Below are 20,509 nucleotides of genomic sequence, written 5' to 3'. Positions count from 1 at the left end.
AAACAGCTGCATGGTTTTTACTTAAACGTATATGAGGAATTACACCTAATGGAAAATATTTATTTGTTATGAAATCAAATGACTATAAAATCGAAACGGATTATTCAATGCACATGGAAACTAATTTATGAAGGTTTATAGTCGCTGTGCATACCGCGGAAACGCGTGTTGTCGAATTCCAGGTTGTCTCGAACTCTCCTTCAGACAAATCGTATGCTAAACAATTTGCAAAGCATATGATTTGCATACTTTATAAAACGTCTGTCCTCTTCAGATGAGGCGATTCAATAAGTTTGGTTGATTCGTGTGTGGCTTCCAACACTCACTTTATATATATATAAAGTATATATATATATATATATATATATATACACACACAAAGAACTTAGTTAAGCACCCCTTGACATATCTCACGATTGAATGAGCGCCGATCTTAACCCTTTGGAGCATATCTGGGACATGACTGGTCGTCGTGTGCAACAAAGGAATCCCCCTACAGAACCTGGCCCAGTTGGAAGCTGCTTTACACGAGGAATGGCGTTGACTGCCCCATCAGAGGATCAGGAGGCTGACAGGGGGGTATCGTGATGTAACCAGATATTTAGACCTCATATTATTGTTCAATTTGATTGACACCCTCTCACCCGCTCCTTGCTATCAGACTGTACGTTCCGCAGCAAAGATTGTTCATCGAACGTTGTTCCATCGTTTACCTGATGGTCAAAATAACGTTGTCGAAGCACCGTAATGGGGTCAATGTTCAAATGGGTGTTTGGGGTCGTTGTGCAGGCATTTAACATAGCCGACGCTTAGTTTGGTTGTTGTTTAACGCCGCACTCAATATTCCAGCTATATGACGGCGGTCTGGAAATGATCGAGTCTGGACGGGCAATCCAATGATCAACATCAGGAGTATCGCTCTACACAATTGGGATCCGATGACATGTGTCAACAAAGTCAGCGAGCCTGACCACCTGATCCCGTTAGTCGCCTCTTACCACAAGCATGAGTTGCTGAAGATCAATTCTAATCCGGATCTTCACGGGTTCATAGGATGAGGAGTATAGGGTATCCGCCCCTGATTATGATACAAACACATCACCATGACAACCAGTTCTTGTTTGTTTCATTTCTGACCTCCATCGAACATAGAGGGAACTTTCTTTTGCCATGCAGTGTATTTTCCGACAAATAGATGAGAGTCCAAGTATTACCTATTGTGAAATTTTCAAAGAAACTCGATGTATTTCTTGACACCTTTGTCATTTCAAATCGAGTGTAAGTAACTTATCAGAAAAAATATGATATTGTGCTGACAGGAAACAGTGACAACGGACAAAAGATTTCTAAGTGTAAAAATATATTTTATTCCAAATATCAATTACAAAAAATACACAAAAATTAATGAGTAATATGGTCATAAAAGTGACAGGCTACGCAGAAAATCTCGAAATTCTGGACGGAAAAGATAAAAATGGAGATAATTTAACAGGAGTATGTCTGAAAGAAAACAAAAAGTGAAAGAAACTGGGAAGTTGAAAAGAATATCTACCGGCAGTGACGTCACAAGGACAAGACTAAAAGGAATATCTACCGACAATGACGTCACACGGACAAGTGGAAAAGGAATATCTACAGGCGATGACCTCATGATATTACATCCGATAATATGTTTTTTTCCACAGTCAGATCACTTTCGAACATTGTACGAGGTCATCTGAATAATTTCCTTGATGTCCCTACGTGCATGTATATATTACATATAATGTACAGATTTTCTTTGTTTCATTTTACATCCGGGGGCTCTGGAGGTTAAGCATTGGGTCACAAAGCCGTGTTGGCAAGGTCGTTTTAGAGAATCATCCTGACAATTATACATTCGAACCTTGTTAATCCAGACATCTTTCTTCCATGAGAATCTCGAGCTGTATTTATATGGATTGGTTCAGGCATATCAAATTGAAATCTGATTTTTCACTTCGTTACTCCATACGTTCCTTATCAGTTAATCCGAGCCAATGTTTGAAAATTCTCGGTAACAGTTGACGAAGCATTCAGACAAGCACATTTAATGAAGCTGAAATACGAGTATAATTGGGGAGTGATATAACACTTCTCTTATAACGGAATGACACAAGCTGGTCAAGAAAGGGAGATAACATCTATACGTCACTATATTATTTTATGTCATCGAGCTGGTCGTTTCTGAGCCCCATAAAAAATCGACAACCAAACGAGTGCGCCATCGAAGGAATATATGTTCTGTGTGGATTTCAGTTATTATATGAAAATGTTTCGACTGTAGGGGATACAAAAATGAAGTCGAATCGTTTCAGAAATCTGACATCTGTTTGGCCAAAAACAACAGAGAATCTTTCATTTCGGGCGGTCGGGTAGCGTAATGATTAAGCGTTCGCTCGTCATACCCAACACACGGGTTCGATTCTTCACATGTGTACAATGTGTGAGGCCCATTCAACATATTTGGTCTGGTTAAATCCATTTTGGGCTGGTAACATTTTGAAGTTACCGGCCCTGATGTCTGGCTGGACTATTGGCTTATTTCATACACTGATATTGCCTAACAGCGTTGTAAGACCATACTCACTCACAACTTATTTCGGTTCACCTGGCGACCTACTATGGTGGTGATGTTCAAGCAGAGAGATATCGCACTGAAGTAAAAGATCTGGTCTACCTGAGGCTGCGTTGAGCCATTTTCATGCCATTATGCGGAATGACTTAGCAGAAAAATGGATGAGCTTCAAAGTTCATTTGTACACTAAGACGAGAAAAATGTAAATATTGGTGACTTCGTGTTTGTTTATCATTTTAATTATTAACAAAGTCTTTATTTGCTAATCTTTCATGGTTTGGGCGGTGGGGTAGTCTAATGGTTAAAGCGTTCGCTCGTCACGCCGAAGACCCGGGTTCGATTCCCACATGGGTACAATATGTGAAGCCCATATCTGGTGTCCCCCGCCGTGATGTTGCTGGAATATTGCTAAAAGCGGCGTAAAAATCACTCACTCACTCACTCTTTCATGGTTTTAGACTGCCCGTGTTAACAAGGTTCAGCTTTGTAATATAATGTTTTATAACGAGGATCGGTCAAGTCATAGCAAGTCAAACACTTCCACAATTATGCATTAGCTTGGTTCACGAATGACGTGTACAGTTTTAGATTTTTTAAAGATTTTGTTCAATGGAACAATCAATATGTGTTATGTAGAGATTTGTTCTATTTAATGACACGAGGTTTCACCGAACTCGTAGCGGACAGTTGATGACAAGCTGTTATTCGTGAACCAAGACTGTCATGTTTGAATCTCGCTCATTGACGTCATTGCTCCTTGTCATGTGACTATATCTGGGTGATCACAGACGAGATGACTACGGTAGTCCACAAGGCAAACGAGGCTGTTGGCGATACTGCGGCGTTCTGAAACGAGATCACGATAGACGTGCTCAAAAACATATTGTTAGTTTTTGTCAATATTCAGAATGAAATACATGTATATTATTATTTTTTTTTATTTGTTAGCTGGCGTTTGTTTCACAGATTGACAATCGAATCTTTTTCACACTCGGCGAGTTTTGACGACTACCGTCTGTACCTTTGTAACTTTGGATACGAAGGTCGATGTTTAAGGGTATTTGGTATTCTAAAGTTGTGATGCTCTCTGACTAACTTACATCTGCTGGGTTCCTTGTAGATGTGCTACCAGTTGCAGGGTTGGTTGAAGATGTGCTGCCAGTTGCAGGGTTGGTTGATGATGTGCTGCCAGTTGCAGGGTTGGTTGATGATGTGCTGCCAGTTGCAGGGTTGGTTGATGATGCGCTGCCAGTTGATGGGTTGCCATTTGATGAAATGGTTGTCGTTGGACTGGTTGCTGTTACTGAGGTTGTTTCAGCTGGTGAAGACTTTGTTGTTGTTTTGACAGAAAAATGTACTGTCAGTTTAAAACACACCTGTGATGTTACTCTTTAATCAAGACGAAATATTTTTATCAGAATTTCATGCCTTAATTATCTTGAACAATCTTTTCAATTCTAAAGTTCAAGTTAAATCATTTAAAATGTTGTCTTACAATATGTTGTCAGCGGTATACAAAAACTCGCATAAAATATATTGCCGGCAAGTAACAGTCAACATATGTTACCGTGACACATGACTTCAAATTATTCTTGAAATTATTCAAATTATTAATGAAATAAAAAAAATTAAGAAATCAATAAACAGATAAATCTCCGGAAACATGACGTCCATGTAGTGTTACGTTATATTACAGGCACCGAAGTTCATGTTTAAATATACCAAGCAGGTATACACGTATATATCCGAGTTTAGAGATTTAGTCTTCCCGTAATCACCGTCAGCATGTTTTCAAAACGTACCGATGATGTATAACATTCCCGTTCAGACACCATGAAATGGTAAGTTTGGGCCCTCTCAGTTTTAATGTATGAACTGGACTGCCACTGTGGGAAGTCCTGGCCAGAATTGGCCCCATTACTGACCACAAGAGCCGACTAAATGGACTTGATGTGGTCGGTTGTAGCCATCTAGATTCATCGATTGTTGACAGTCGCGGGTTCGTATATATACTATATGAACTTTCAGATCGATAGTGGAAACAGAAGGGGCTTCGTAATTGCAGTATTTTGGCCTGCGTGAGTTTATTAATTATCATCTTATTCGTTTAAATATTGGAACACGGGTATGCCTGTCATTACAGCTGCATGGAAGGGTGGTTGTTAATTGTATCATCTTATTCCGTGATAATTAATTATATTGGAACACGGTATGCCTGTCATTACGGCTGCATGGAAGGGTGGTTGTTAATTGTATCATCTTATTCCTTGATAATTAATTATATTGGAACACGGTATGCCTGTCATTACGGCTGCATGGAAGGGTGGTTGTTAATTGAATCATCTTATTCCGTGATAATTAATTATATTGGAACACGGTATGCCTGTCATTACGGCTGCATGGAAGGGTGGTTGTTAATTGTATCATCTTATTCCGTGATAATTAATTATGTTGAACACGGTATGTCGGCCAGTAGGGCTGCATGGAAGGGTGGTTGTTAATTGTATCATCTTATTCCGTGATAATTAATTATATTGGAACACGGTATGCCTGTCATTACGGCTGCATGGAAGGGTGGTTGTTAATTGTATCATCTTATTCCGTGATAATTCATTATATTGGAACACGGTATGTCGGCCAGTAGGGCTGCATGGAAGGGTGGTTGTTAATTGTATCATCTTATTCCGTGATAATTAATTATATTGGAACACGGTATGCCTGTCATTACGGCTGCATGGAAGGGTGGTTGTTAATTGTATCATCTTATTCCGTGATAATTAATTGTATTGGAACACGGTATGCCTGTCATTACGGCTGCATGGAAGGGTGGTTGTTAATTGTATCATCTTATTCCGTGATAATTAATTATATTGGAACACGGTATGCCTGTCATTACGGCTGTGCATGGAAGGGTGGTTGTTAATTGTATCATCTTATTCCGTGATAATTAATTATATTGAACACGGTATGCCTGTCATTACGGCTGCATGGAAGGGTGGTTGTTAACTGTATCACCGTATTCCTTGATAATTAATTATATTTGAACACCATATGTCGGCCATTTAGTTAAAATGGATAAATTCTTAAATTATTCATATACGAAATTATGATAAGTTGGAGATATCGAATTCTGACGCCAATCCGTCTGTGTGTCTATCTCGGTTGAAGGTATTTTTACCAAGATTCTAAGAACTTTGGTGATACTTACGTTCGCGCTAGGGCTGCTTTGCGCCTGAAAAGAAAAGGAAATAACGATAAAAATGTTGAAAAAATCATGTTTAAAGAATTCCGGCAGGTGTGTTGAAAAGGAACTAAAATGTAATACATCCAGTTTCAAATAATAAAATAATATTTCCTCTCGATTTGTGATAAGTAGTTGTGTGTTTTGAAGTTTCAAGATACGGTTTCATATTTTATAAAACTGATTTTTAATCATTTATTTACATTAACAGCGACAATAATTGTGTTTTGTTTCTTTTATCCTGTCTGTTTGTTATTCTCTTTTCACATTTCATTTATTGAGCCGGCGAATTCGTGAACAGTGTTATGAAAGTTTGTGTAAATATTAGTTATCTTCGCCCAGTTTCATCAATATCAGCATACATCTCATCATCGGATATCAATAAAGCAGTGCTCTTTAGTAGGACATGGATGTCTATCTTTGCCTGGTCGACTGTTCCACAATACAGACACGACAATCTAGTGTTTGTTTTTGTAAACCACGACCCACGACACAAGCCGGTCAGGATAATGACACAAAATGAGCCACGTTTGTGACAGGTTATAACTGCTTTTAAATGTTTGACACTGGGCACTGAGTGTTCGGTTCCACATTCAGTTCTGCAGGATTAATCTACAGATGAGTGAGTGAGTTGTGGGGACTCGAACTCGGGTCTTCGGCGTGACGAGCGATTGCTTTTAACTATTAGGCTACCCCACTGCCCCCTTATCTAATGCTGCTGCCACTACTTGTACTACTATTACTACTGCTTCTACTATCACTATATACATGCTGCTGCTGCTGCTACTACTACTACTCCCTCCCACACACGTATCAACTCGGAGTAAAGGTCTAATGTAAATGATTGACACTCAAACATCTGCTACAAGGTTACAGTCCCATGATATGCTCCGCTACTACAACCGCTTCGAAAACTACCACAGTAGCACCAATACCACTTCAACCACTACCACTTCCACTACAACCACAACCGCTACCACAACCACAACCACTTCCACTACTACTACTACTACTACTACTACAGCCACTACTACTATTTCTACTACTACTACTTCTTCTTCTACTTTGGGCACTGCGGTGGGGTAGCCCTAGTGGTTAAAGCGTTGGCTCGTCACACCGAAGACCCGGGTTCGAATCCTTATACATGGGTAAAATGTGGTGAAGCCCATACCTGGTGTCCCCGCCGTGATGTTGCTGGAAAATTGCTAAAAGCGAAGCGTAAAACCAAACTCAGTGGAGTCAGTCAGTCTTCTTCTACTACTACTACGACTACTACTACTTCTACCACTGCTGCTGCTTGCGAGCCGCTCAGTCCCTGTGCACACTTACCTAATGAACCTCCGGCACTGTGCATAAAACCAACAGAAGAACAAATAACGCCGGCATCTTGGAATGTCTGAAGAATGAAACATGGAATTTTAATAACATATCGTATCGCAAAGCTCAAAGATACATTCACTACACCAGCAATTAGATTTAGTCTTCCTCGTCAACTGTCACATTCTTATGTCGGGAGATTATGAAGAAATCCATATGCGAATCAGATTACGATGTTGGAGACGCTTAACCTGCATCTCTCGTGTAACACAGATTTTAAAGAGAGGAATATATACATTTTTAATTTGTAAACAAATATTGATTGCTGATCAGTGATCACTGTGCTCTGATATTCAAGCTTACTATACCTTATGGTGAAACATAACCAGTGTCATATACATGTATATCCCTCTTGCCTAGCAACCATTGTTTCTGTATTTCGTCGTCTGTGACGTCATTAAACAATTGAAGGAGACGTCAATGAAGAAGGCCGTCAAACTTGCTTACCGTGTTTTACTGAACAAATGTACATGAATAAAATGAATGATAAAGAAATTATTACACTCGAGCAAGTGTGTCATATAGCTTAAACGAAAATTATGTACTGCCCGAACTCTCGCTCTCGCCATATGTATTTCACATTCGTTTCGTGTAAGTCGTATGGCACACTTGCTCGTGTAATAATCTCTATATATCAGAGCATAGTGATCAGCAATCAATATTTGTTTACATATTTAGAATAAAACATAAATTCCTCTCTTTAACATCTGTATAGAACATACTGTAAAAGTAGCCCAAAAGGAGAAAGAAATATATTAGGTTTAGCAGCTAAACAAAAGTGGTTAAACCAACACAAAGAGGTACATTATTGAAAATTAAACCGGTTTCCTCAAAAGTATTTTGTCCCTTTCATTTACGAGTATATCCTCTTAGTAGCTGCGGGTTCGATTCCCCATTTGGGTACAATGTGTGAAGCCCATTTATGGTGTCCCCGCTGTGATATTGCTGGAATATTGCTAAAAGCGGCCTATTATATGGGTATTTATATAGCGCTATAGTCCATCCCACATGCATGCTCAAAGCGCTTATTTGTTTTTCCCTCGATCAATTGGATGTCAATTCAGCGGCACACCATGTTATCAATCTCAACTCCCTGGGGATCATTCAACTCTTGCTGCCACTAGGCACACCGAGTTAATGCAACTTTCTCATCCTTTCGAGGTACCCGTTCACAGCTGGGTGGACTGGGACACATAGTCACAATACTTTGTCCAAGTTTACTGCAGGTTGCTGTACCCGCAACTAGGTGTTTGCACGTATTCATGTGGCCACCATCTGGTCATATACCAACGGATTCGTGGGTTCTTTTAAGTGCACAGGGTTGTGTACTGTACACTAGGGGATGTGACAACACTGAAAGAGTCTGCACACAAAGTTGACTCCAAGGTTTTTACGCCCTGTCACAGGTGGGCTCGATCCTGGCGCCTCCAAGCTCGCTGGATTACTAACTTGGCGCCTTAGACAGCTCGCCCACCACGGCCTAAAACCATACTCACTCACTCACTTAGTGACTGCTTGTTATGCAGGCAACAAGATGAATATATTAAGACAAATTCATTTTAAAAGACACAAGACAATGGAATAATGAAGTCTTACCTGACAATGGAGCGGAATACTCTGAAGCAAACTTAAAATTTCCACGCGATCCATACGGGCACGGATTTATACCGACAGTGCCACGCCCATTGTGGTCACGTGGTTTCAATCTTGCCAAGAATGTTGTCTGTTGCTAGGGATGAATATGTTCAGTTGCGATTGTGCAATGCCGCAGTTATCTCTCTCGCGACATTTTTTTCTTGGAAAATAGTGTAGTTCGAGTCACTAAAGAAATTTTAAAGGTTCAAAGTCAACATTTTGCGAGAACGTAAATTTTAAATACATGTGTGAATATTTCCGAAACACAACACACAACGATGAACTCATCTCGTATATATTGCAATTAAAAAACGAATGGATACCGTGTTTTGTTAATCTGACAGTGCTATACCCGTGTAAGAAAAAAAAATACATTCCACAATACTATTTCAACAGACCATCCCGTGAAAGGTCGTAAGAGGCGACTAACGGAATCTGGTAGTCAGGCTCGTTCAATTGGTTGACACATGTCATCGTATCCCAGTTGCGTAGATCTATGATTATAGTGTCACTCACTGGATTGTCTGGTCCAGACTCGATTATTTACAGACCGCCGCCAAAAAAGTTGGAATATTGCTGAGTGCAACAAAACACGTCAGTTGACATAAATTGCCGATGCAGGTGAGCGAAATGCGTTGTTTAACAACATTAAGTTGTAGAAGGTTTTCATGGCTTAAGACACAAATGGATGAAAGAGTTAGGAATTGCGCCCTTAAGTCGAACCAGGATCCAGTGATAACGAGTTCGAATCCACAGCTCACTCCTATAACGAACCTTTTTGTTTGTCAGGAATATACAAAACCCGTTGACGACACCATCGACATTCCGAGTGAACTTCATAATCAGGGTGCCGTTGTACAAAGCGATCTCAGCGCTAAGGTGACCGTAACTCCCATCCCTTAACATAGACTTAGGGTAGTCTTAGCGCTAAGGTTGTTTTGTACAACGGCACCCAGGTAACTTAGTGTGAGGTTGTGTCATTGCACCATAATGTATATTTTTGTAATCCTGTCGTTTCTGAGCGCCACGACATCGACTCCAAACACTGTTACCTTTTAAAAAAGCGTTAAATTGTTCTGTATAGATTTTCTGTTGTATAATCAATATTTCCGATTCTAAGATGCTTCGCTAAACGATTAAACGCACCGACAGTATTTTATCAGAAGATAAAGTACAGCCTGATGAAGTACACTTTTTGCATGACGTCACACTGTATTGACGTCCTACGCCATTCTCGTGTGTCCCCCTCGTAATGAAACGTACCCTTGGTAGCCGACGTCACGATGCATGTCAGTTGTCATTGCCTCGCACAATCTCTTACAGTAAACTACTCCGTTGCACCCGGTTTACTCCTAAAAGTTAGACGTCCCAAAAGTCATACACCCCAGTTATCAGACAAATCAATCAGGCGTGACTGTGATTACAACCTAGCACCCGTTTCTTGGTTTGCAGTTGCTTCAGTCGGCTAACGTCACTGGTGTTTCGACGGAACAACTGTCTCAACTCACAATTAAACAGCGACACGGCCATTTACTGTTCTAAACATACGTTGGTAGTAGAAATGCCACGTTCATATTGCTCCATATGGTTTACGTTTATAACAGATGTAATTAAAATAATTCAGAGAAGATATTTAATCCGAACGTAAACCCTCATCAGACTGTTTATCATTTGTCTTCCTGGTAACGTGTGTCTTAACATAAACAGAATAGCAAGTTAGCCATGAACGAGGATTGTTAATTTATAATTAGGTCACCGTCACCGTCGTTTTGCGGCTTGTTTTCTGCCGTTGGTAAGTATTAAATTTGGCATCTTAGAAAAGAAATACTTTTGCCCTGAACTATTATAACGTAAAAGCACTCGGACGCTAGCGTCCTCGTACATTAACTATAATAGTTTAGGTCAAAAGTGTACTTTATTGCACTATACATGGGGGTAGGGTGAACTGTATTTCTTAAATCGTGGAGGTGAAGAAATGAAGGCAAATCGTTTTCAAAATGTCCATTTGGAATTACGGTTTAAAAGTTCAATTGCATTTGTAGTTTCCTATAACTATCCAGAGAGTATATAACTTTCTGTGAAGGTATGAATACACAATGCCATTTAGAAAGTATTCAAATGCAACCTATGCTATGTTTGGGATTACACTTTCTTAGTAAAGTACACATTCTAGAACTTTTGTTGGATTGAGTCCCATCCGGGGTTCGAACCCACACCCTCAAAGTCAGGCACCTAAAGGCCAGCACACAAAGTCAGCCGCCTAACACGCTCAGCCCCTGCAGCTTTTGTGAAGGGTTGTGCCCCTTGACTGCACGGATCGCTCGTTGGTTTAGATCCCCGATTCGCCTCGATTATGACCCTTGGTCATCACTATAGTGAGTGCTCGTTTAACCACCGTTGTAAACGTCTAAGACTCGGGTCTTTCCTCCCACATAAACCAGACCAGACAGATATACACTTTGTACAGACATGTTCGGAGTGTTTTTAAACACAATCCACTTATACAAGGTTGACTTTGGTACGGGTTTGAGTTGAAACAGGAAGACGACGAGTACAATGGATTATCTACCACGCGGAGAGACCCTAACAGCGCCTAGAAACGTCTGTTTGCGCATGCGCATATTTCTGTGCAAACTAATTTATTGCAGCTGTTGTCCCAGAGTGAAGGACATGTCAGCCAGGTTGTTGCTTCAATATAACCTATTCCTCTCATCCCATTATTAAACGATTATGTTATATATCAGCTAAGATCAGTCGAGATAAGGAGAGGAACATGCTCCAGCTTGTATTATTAGCAGAATCAGACCTTCCAAGGACAGGACTATATTGCACAAGACTTTACACCCGGCATGTTGAATGTGCAAATAGTGCAGTGCCAAATTACTCTGGCCCAGACTCGATTATTTACAGACCGCCGCCATATAGCTGGAATATTGAGCTCACTCAGTCACTCACCCATTGCCAAATTCTGAAAGTCTCATGGTGCGACTTTGGTAATACAACATATATTTTTAAAGCTGAATTTCTGGTTATTGCACATTGTATTACAATATTAGAAATTATTGGAATCATATGTATTTTATTCGAAATTATTCCAATTATATGTATTTTATTCAAAATGTCGAGTTTTATCTGATTAGTTTGATAATATTTTTTAAATTCTGATAATTTTTTAGTTATTTCAACAAAAAATTGAAAATCGAAATTTCGGGGTATTTGTTATCGTTCCTTTGATTATATTTTTGATTTTAGCATTTTAGAAGTTGGGTAGTACGATACTGACAAGGTTTATGGATAACAACTTTTTTTATTTAATAAGAGAATTTAATATCGCTAAACTTCATCAATATTTGTCATATTCTCGTTATTTTCATTATTTTCACGAAATTATGTTTTGTTTTCCCTACTTCGATAAGTATGCCACCAATGTACTTCGAAGGAAATACATTTCAATGTTGTCCTGTGTTGGCATGCATAGATTGGTCGCCATGTGTAACCTACTGTGTTCCCTGCCCTTCAGTGTAGTGAGGCCATGCAAGTACTGCAAAACAACAGCTTAGTGGGTGGCATCCCTCATGCTGTACATCTCGTTTGTCGCACAGCTATAAATCACACAGATAATAGTTGAGTGGATTACAACTCTTCTGAATTTTGAAAGGACATAACCTTACCCAACGCGGGAGACATTTAAAGCATTCAAAAGAAAATTACCCGTTGAAGGTCCGGGTTAGAATATTGATCTTCAGTAACCCATGCTTGTCGTAAGAGGCGACTAACGGGATCGGGTGGTCAGGCTCGCTGACTTGGTTGACACATGTCATCGGTTCCAAATTGCGCGGATCGATGCTCATGCTGTTGATAACAGGATTGTCTGGTCCAGACTCGATTATTTACAGACCGCCGCCATATAGCTGGAATATTGCTGAGTGCGGCGTAGAACTTAACTCACTCACTCACACACTCACTTACTAAAAAAGAAAATGTTTCTATAATATGTTCCACCGTCTCTAAAGTGGATATTAAAGTTATCAAATTACATATGTATAAAAAAAACATCCATACATCACATCAAAGTTGGTGTTCCCAGGCATGATATTGCTGGAATGTTGCTAAAAGCGGCGTAAGACTGAACCCACTCACTCACTCTATATGTACAGCCATACTTATACTACAACCACTGTTGACATTACAACCACCTTGCCACACACATCACATGACAACCATACGTCACATTACAACTACAAATCAATTTATAATCGTACGTCACATTATTACCATAGGTAACCTTGCCATAAGGCGCATAACAATCATACGTCACCTTGCCACACGTCACATTACAACAAGTCAATTTATAATCGTACGTCACATTACAACCACAGGGCACCTTGCCACAAGTCACATGACAACCATACGTCAGCTTACAATCATACATCACATTACAACTACAAGTCAATTTATAATCGTACGTCACATTATTACCATAGGTAACCTTGCCACAAGTCGCATAACAATCATACGTCTCCTTGCCACACGTCACATTACGACAAGTCAACTTATAATCGTACGCCACATTACAACCATAGGACACCTTGCTATGGTCCAGGCGATAACATCGTTACAAGGAAGAGGTCTGAAGGTACTTTGAACTGATGTAATGTTTTCCGTGTTATAATTATGTCGTTTAAAGAATATATGAAAAGTGACAGGATCATTCTCCCAATCGGGTGAATGATAACATGTCATTGAATTTTAATTAATTTGTAGATTTTTAGTTGACGGGATATCAGTGTTTCCACGGACAAGGTCAACAAATCATTTACTTTGCCCAATTAAATTTGGCGATAGCACCTCTGCACTTTTAGCAGTAAAGCATGTATTAGTTCAGACCGTTCAGAATTAGGCCAAGTGAAACGTAATGTTCATCTTGTCTTGGGTGGAAAGGATACCTCTGATGGTCTCGTTGATTATTATTGTTGAAGAGCTCTGTTTGTCAGTGTTTTACGTACATATACTCTCTTTCTCTCTCACACACACACGCGCGTGCACGCACGCACGCACACGGACACACGCACACCACTTTCAGGGCACCTGTTCATTGTTTGAAAAATATGCACTTGAAAAGATCATTACATGACTGGATGTTATATTACTGACTGTTCCCTACCGAACAAAGTCATCTGATTTCCATGATTTTGAGGTTGGAGGTGAGTGTGAATGGGTGTGCCAAAACTCCTGATTTCAAGTATTTAATTTCTGAATTTTCATTTTTCAGCTCTCGTCTGTTACGTGACTCAGAAACACAACCTATTTACTACCACTTCTTAAGGTTTTCACCTGTTCACTCATTAATTAGTTTTGTATAAAATACAGCTTGTTATGACCCTCTGATCTCAAGCAAGGACTACGTCTAATATTGCCCGTGTCACACTGTACTAAGTGTTACATGGAGATATTGGCAATAAACACATGTTCAACACATAAAAGTGTCAACAATTTTAAGCGGGAGTTTTGTTTCTTATCTATTTTTCACAAGTTTGAACAAGCTGAGTCAACACGTATACATGTTTGAATACACGGAGGCATTTCACAAGACAGTCAGCTCCTCGGAGTATCTCAGGTGTGGTTCAAGAGGCCATCCTTTCATCACCCAGCAAATTCTGTTTGCAAACAAATAACAGTCCAGTAGCTGTTTGTTAATATAATTTTTAAATGTTCAGTCTCCCTAGATTTAATGATATCATGCATATATCTAAAGGTGCACGTTACTTTAACATACAGAGGAAACAAGGTTATATTTGGGGGTTTTAAAAACTGGTAATTGCAAGACCAGAATAGAAACGATAACTGAATCAGTAATCTAAACAATTGAAATCTAATTGTACACTAATGGAATTAATAATGGCAACGGAATAACAAGTACTGAATTATGAAAACATAATTTTAATAACTGAAAACCATCCGTTTAACAGATTGGAAACACGTCACTGTAGACAGTATTGTAATACATTTTGTAAGTGAAACTGAGGAAGGAGAGTGTGTGTGTGTGTGTGCGTGCGTGCGTGCGTGCGTGTGTGTGTTTGTGCGTGCGTTTGGTGTATGTGGGACAGTCTTGTCTGGTTCTGAAGAGCTGGGGCGATGGGGTGGTTTAGTGGTTAAAGCGTTGGGTTCGAATCCCCACATGGGTACAATGAGTGAAGCCCATTTCTGGTGTCCCCCATCGTGATATTGCTGGAATATTGCTAAAAGCGGCGTAAAACCAAACTCAGTCAGTCTGAAGAGCTAGTCGATTAAGATACCCTGATGCAGTCACATGGTTACCGCTCTCCGAGCCAACCAGGGCTCAGTTTCACAAAGCTCTTGTAAGCATAACATCTCGTAACATTTCTCGTAGCATTCGTACCTCCTATACTGTAACATAGGAAGTACGAATGCTACGAGAAAAGTTACGAGATCTTATACTTACGAGAGCTTTGTGAAATGGGGTGGGACCCAGGGCCTAGATTTTCGAAGCTCTCATAGCGCTAAGATAGTCGTAAGTGCCATACGTTAACATTAACTTACAACAATCTTAGCGCTAAGAGAGCTTCGAAAATCTAGACCCTTGATTCGTTTCTAAAACTCTCGTAAGCCAAAGATCTCGTAACTTTTCTGGTAGCATTCCTATACTGTAACATAGGAGGTGCGAATGCTACGAGAAAAGTTACGAGATCTTAGGCTTGCGAGAGCTTTGTGAAACGGGGCCCAGTCAATTTATCATCCAAAACTGTGTTCCACAGGAGATATCGCTTGTGTGAGATCATATGATATCTCCTAAGACACTAGGGCGAGATTCTCTGTTCATCTATCATCCAAAACTGTGTTCCACAGGAGATATTGCTTGTGTGAGCTCAAACGATACCTCCTAGGAGATATCGTTTTGACAGTAGTTTTTGTACAATGCCCTGACGTCATCAATTACATGACTCACAATGCTATGACGTCAAAACTGATGACGTCACAATGCTATCGCTACACTGCAAGTCTAATGGCAGTACCATATTCAGTGATGTACATTTTTCATTGAAAACCAATGAAGAGAGATTTTTTATGATAAATAGAATCTCACCCTCGTGTCATCTGATGTCAAATATATCAACACTCGTTGATGAAAGTAAAAATATTCTCGGCAAGCCTCGGATATTTGTAACTTTATCAACTCGTGGTGATACATTTCATGTGAAAAGACACGAGGGTGAGATTTCTCTATGCCTTATCCCATAGATACCGAACAGCCATGGGAACAGCAAGCACCGCCTTTTGACGTCTTTTGGTATGGCACGGCCGGGCTCGAACCATCTACCTGCCGCTCACAGCAGATACTTTATCCACTAGACCAAGGACCCTTGGTATCCCATGCTTGGATATCTGGTGAGGGTCGGGGGGATTACCAAGTGTGACCTGCACAGAGTTTGGTTTGGTTGTTGATGGTTTATGACAGCAGTCTGTAAATAATCGAGTCTGGACCAGACAATACGGTGATCAACAGCATGAACATCGATCTACGCAGTTGAGATACGATGACATGTGTCAACCAAGTCAGCTTGCCTGACCACCCAATCCGTGGGTCCCCTCTTACAAGCAAGGGCTGCTGGAGACCAATCCTAACCCGGATCTTCATGAGAATGCCATTGGCACGTAAGTATGTGGGTGTGTGAGTGAGTGAGTGGGTGCGTGCGTGATGAGTGAGTGTGTGAGCGAGTGGGTGGGTGGTTGAGTGAGTAAGTGAATGAGTGAATGGTCAATGTAACTTACTCTACCATGTCACAGATACATTTGACCCTTGGTGGCACCGACAGATGTTTTAAAATCATAAGCAATATGGAAGCATTAGAAAGTGTGTTTAATAAAAGTATATATTTATACATGTATCATCGTATGTGTTCTGAACAGGCACTAGTGATGTCGTTACTTACATGAATGCATGGCAGTGACAATTTACCTGAAAATTGATATTCAATATGGCGATTGAATTTAACATTTAACACAATGCTTAAAATATGTAATGACAGCTATCAAGAAACACCCATTTACAACTCAATTGCCATGAGTGATTCATCCTGCTCTAAGAAATAAAAGAAAGAAGTTTGTGAATCATCATTCATAATGACATAACAGCGCTATTATTGTACAGAGAAAATTATGAAGCGTCGTACTGTATACTTTCTATTATGATTAATAATTCTTTAAAGGTTGAAATGGGTTTATTTTTAGGCTTTTAAAAACAAAACATTTACAAACACAAAGCATCAAAGAGTTTAAAACATCATGAAGTACATTTATAATTATTTCAAATGACTTTTAGGTCTTCTTTGATGGGCTTTTTAGAAGTTGAGGTGATGAAGAATGATGATAAGTTTATGGATATGACAACTTGTTTATTCTGTGAAATACGACGACATTAGAATCTATGTCGATACGTCGCCTTACACAGAATAAAGAAGTTGTATATCCATAAAAGTATCATAATGTTTCTACTTTTAGGTCATTAAATCTAGTTTAGCATTTTATTAAATAAAACTTGTGAAACAAGCAGAAGTTACATACTGGACCAAAGAAACGACGTATCAAGACGTGAAGTTATCATGCCTCAGGCATTTGCTGTGAACTCACATTGGTGTTACCCCAGGTCACTGAGGCCACCAATCCCAAATCTTAGGATAACATTTTTTTCAGCATGCGTTTCTTCTGATTGGCTATCACTAACAAAGAAAGAGGTCTGCAAACAAGAATGACAGATCTAGAATGATTGAACAGACACACGTGATACCAGTAAACCAAATGCCATGACTCAGTATATGGGGTTTCGACTTGTTTCTAGTGGGGGTCGTAGTGTATTTCGTCGATATGATCCCTACTTAACATTTGAAATAAAGTGCTACCAAGGTATCAATATTTAGCAATTCCTAGAGATGTTTAACAAATTTGGCCACGGGTTGCAAAGTTTCGTCAGGTTCCTGGGTTCCCCAGTCGTTCTGATTATAACTCTTTGTTTTTAGTGCTATTCTTCTTCTCGTTTGGTTTTAAAACATATAAAACCCCGAGAACCTCCACATAACGGAAATGGCACTGTATCCGAGAACCTCCACATAACGGAAATGGCACTGTATCCGAGAACCTCTACATAATGGAAATGACACTGTCTCCGAGAACCTCTACAAAGCGGAAATGACACTGTCTCCGAGAACCTGTACATAACGGAAATGACACTGTCTCCGAGAACCTGTACATAACGGAAATGACACTGTATTCGAGACCCTCTACATAACGGAAATGACACTGCATCAAAGAACCTGTACATAACGGAAATGACACTGTCTCCGGGAACCTCTACATAACGGAAATGACATTGTCTCCGAGAACCTCTACATAACGGAAATGGCACTGTCTCCGAGAACCTACATAACGGAAATGACACTGTATCCGAGAACCTCCACATAACAGAAATGACACAGTATCCTATAACCTGTACATAACGGAAATGACACTGTCTCCGAGAACTTCTACAAATCGGAAATGACACCGTCTCCGAGAACCTCTACATAACGGAAATGACACTGTCTCCGAGAACCTCTACATAACGGAAATGACATTGTCTCCGAGAACCTCTACATAACGGAAATGACACTGTCTCCGAGAACCTCTACATAACGGAAATGGCACTGTCTCCGAGAACTTCTACAAAACGGAAATGACACCGTCTCCGAGAACCTCTACATAACGGAAATGACACTGTCTCCAAGAACCTCTACATAACGGAAATGACACAGTATCCCATAACCTGTACATAACGGAAATGACACTGTCTCCGAGAACTTCTACATAATGGAAATGACACTGTCTCCGAGAACCTCTACATAACGGAAATGACACTGTCTCCAAGAACCTCTACATAACGGAAATGACACAGTATCCCAGAACCTGTACATAACGGAAATGACACTGTCTCCGAGAACCTCTACATAATGGAAATGACACTGTATTCGAAACCCTCTACATAACGGAAATGACACTGTGTCCGAGAACCTCTACATAACGGAAATAACACTGTGTCCGAGTACCTCTACATAACGGAAATGACACTGTTTTAGAGAACCTCCCACATAACGGAAATGACACAGTGTCCCATAACCTGTACATAATAGAAATGACACTGTATCCCAGAATCTGTACATAACGGAAATGACACTGTATTCGAGAACCTCTACATAACGGAAGTGACACATGACTGTATCCCAGAACCTGTGCATAACGGAAATGGCACTGTATCCGAGACCCTCTACATCACGGAAAGGACACTAAATTCGAGAACCCCTATATAACGGAAGTGACGGTGTCTCTGATACCCTCTACATAACGGAAATGACACTGTCTCCGATACCCTCTACATAACGGAAATGACACTGTCTCCGAGAACCTCTACATAATGGAAATGACACTGTCTCCAAGAACCTCTACATAACGGAAATGACACTGTCACCGAGAACCTCTACAATAACGGAAACGACATTGTAATCGAGAACCTCTACATAACGGAAATGACACTGTCTCCCAGAACACACCTTCAACAACAAAATATGAAAGTGTTCAGCTTTCAACTCAGCCATATAATGTCCGTATGACAGGCCAACCCATGTGGTTTGCGTTTACATCTTCAGTTTAATTATTCCTCGAGGTTCAGCTTATCCTGATAGTTATCCTGAAACTGAGGTTTGGATAAATTCCTTTCGTATGTTTGACGTAAACATATTGATACTATGAAATATGGTGTGTTGAAATACCCTTTTCATGCAGCGTTCGAAATCGCCCGGAGGTCCAGCGCCGGTTGTTATTGTATCGGGCCGGCAGTTTCAAATATTTGCTGGCTCTGGTGGCCTTCAGTAATTTATCTGTAATTTGTTTTCTCAACTGAAATCTTTCCCATGATTTCTTTCTGTATTAATGTTCGGGAATCAACCATGATCCACCATGTTACGATAACTTACAGTTTCACTTCCTGGTATTTCAGCGCTTTGCGCACAGGAATGTTAACACCAATCTTTATCAAATCAAAAGTTCTTTCTGCGCCATAGGCTTCGCTGATTGATGTTGTAGAAACAGTGTGAAACTGTGTATAGTGTAGTCTATTTCGTTTTTATTGGTTTGACTTCAACAAAATGGACCTGCAGATTTCATTCAGGGATTCTAGATTTTAAAGCTGGCAGGCGGCAGCAGGCAAATTAAAGTATTGCAAACTGTTTTCATGGGTTAAGTTTTGTCAAGACTCTACAGCCCATATGTTGCCACCTGTGAAGGTCCGGGTTAGAGTTGGTCTTCAGTAACCCATGCTTTCGTACGAGGCGACTAACGGGATCGGGTGGTCAGGCTCGGTGACTGGGTTGACATATGTCATCGAATCCCATTTGCGTAGATCGATGTTCATGCTGTTGATCACTGGATTGTCTGGTCCAGACTCGATTATTTACAGACCACCACCACATAGCTGGAATATTGCTGAGTGCGGCGTAAAACTAAACTCACTCACTCACTTTTCTATGTGAATAGTTTTATCATGACTTGCCTTGCCATATGTTGCCATATTATGAAAGACCAGTCCATACAGTACGTGAAAGACCAGTCCATAC

The 20,509-nt window shown here is 40.1% G+C and overlaps 1 long non-coding RNA gene across 1 annotated transcript; it reads right to left on the bottom strand.

The window, feature by feature from the left end:
• Positions 1-1,347: 1,347 nt before the first annotated feature.
• Positions 1,348-3,892, bottom strand: LOC124265886. The gene is made up of 2 exons (XR_006895576.1): positions 3,697-3,892; positions 1,348-3,442 (listed from the first exon to the last, which is right to left on the bottom strand). It is a non-coding gene; the product is annotated as an uncharacterized LOC124265886 (long non-coding RNA).
• Positions 3,893-20,509: the final 16,617 nt, after the last annotated feature.

The sequence above is a fragment of the Haliotis rubra genome, unplaced genomic scaffold, assembly GCF_003918875.1.
Source record: "Haliotis rubra isolate DU_JTF1 unplaced genomic scaffold, ASM391887v1 Scf122, whole genome shotgun sequence".
NCBI lineage: Eukaryota > Metazoa > Mollusca > Gastropoda > Lepetellida > Haliotidae > Haliotis > Haliotis rubra.
Note: the sequence above shows the minus strand (reverse complement) of the source record. Positions and strands in the feature narration are given on the sequence as shown.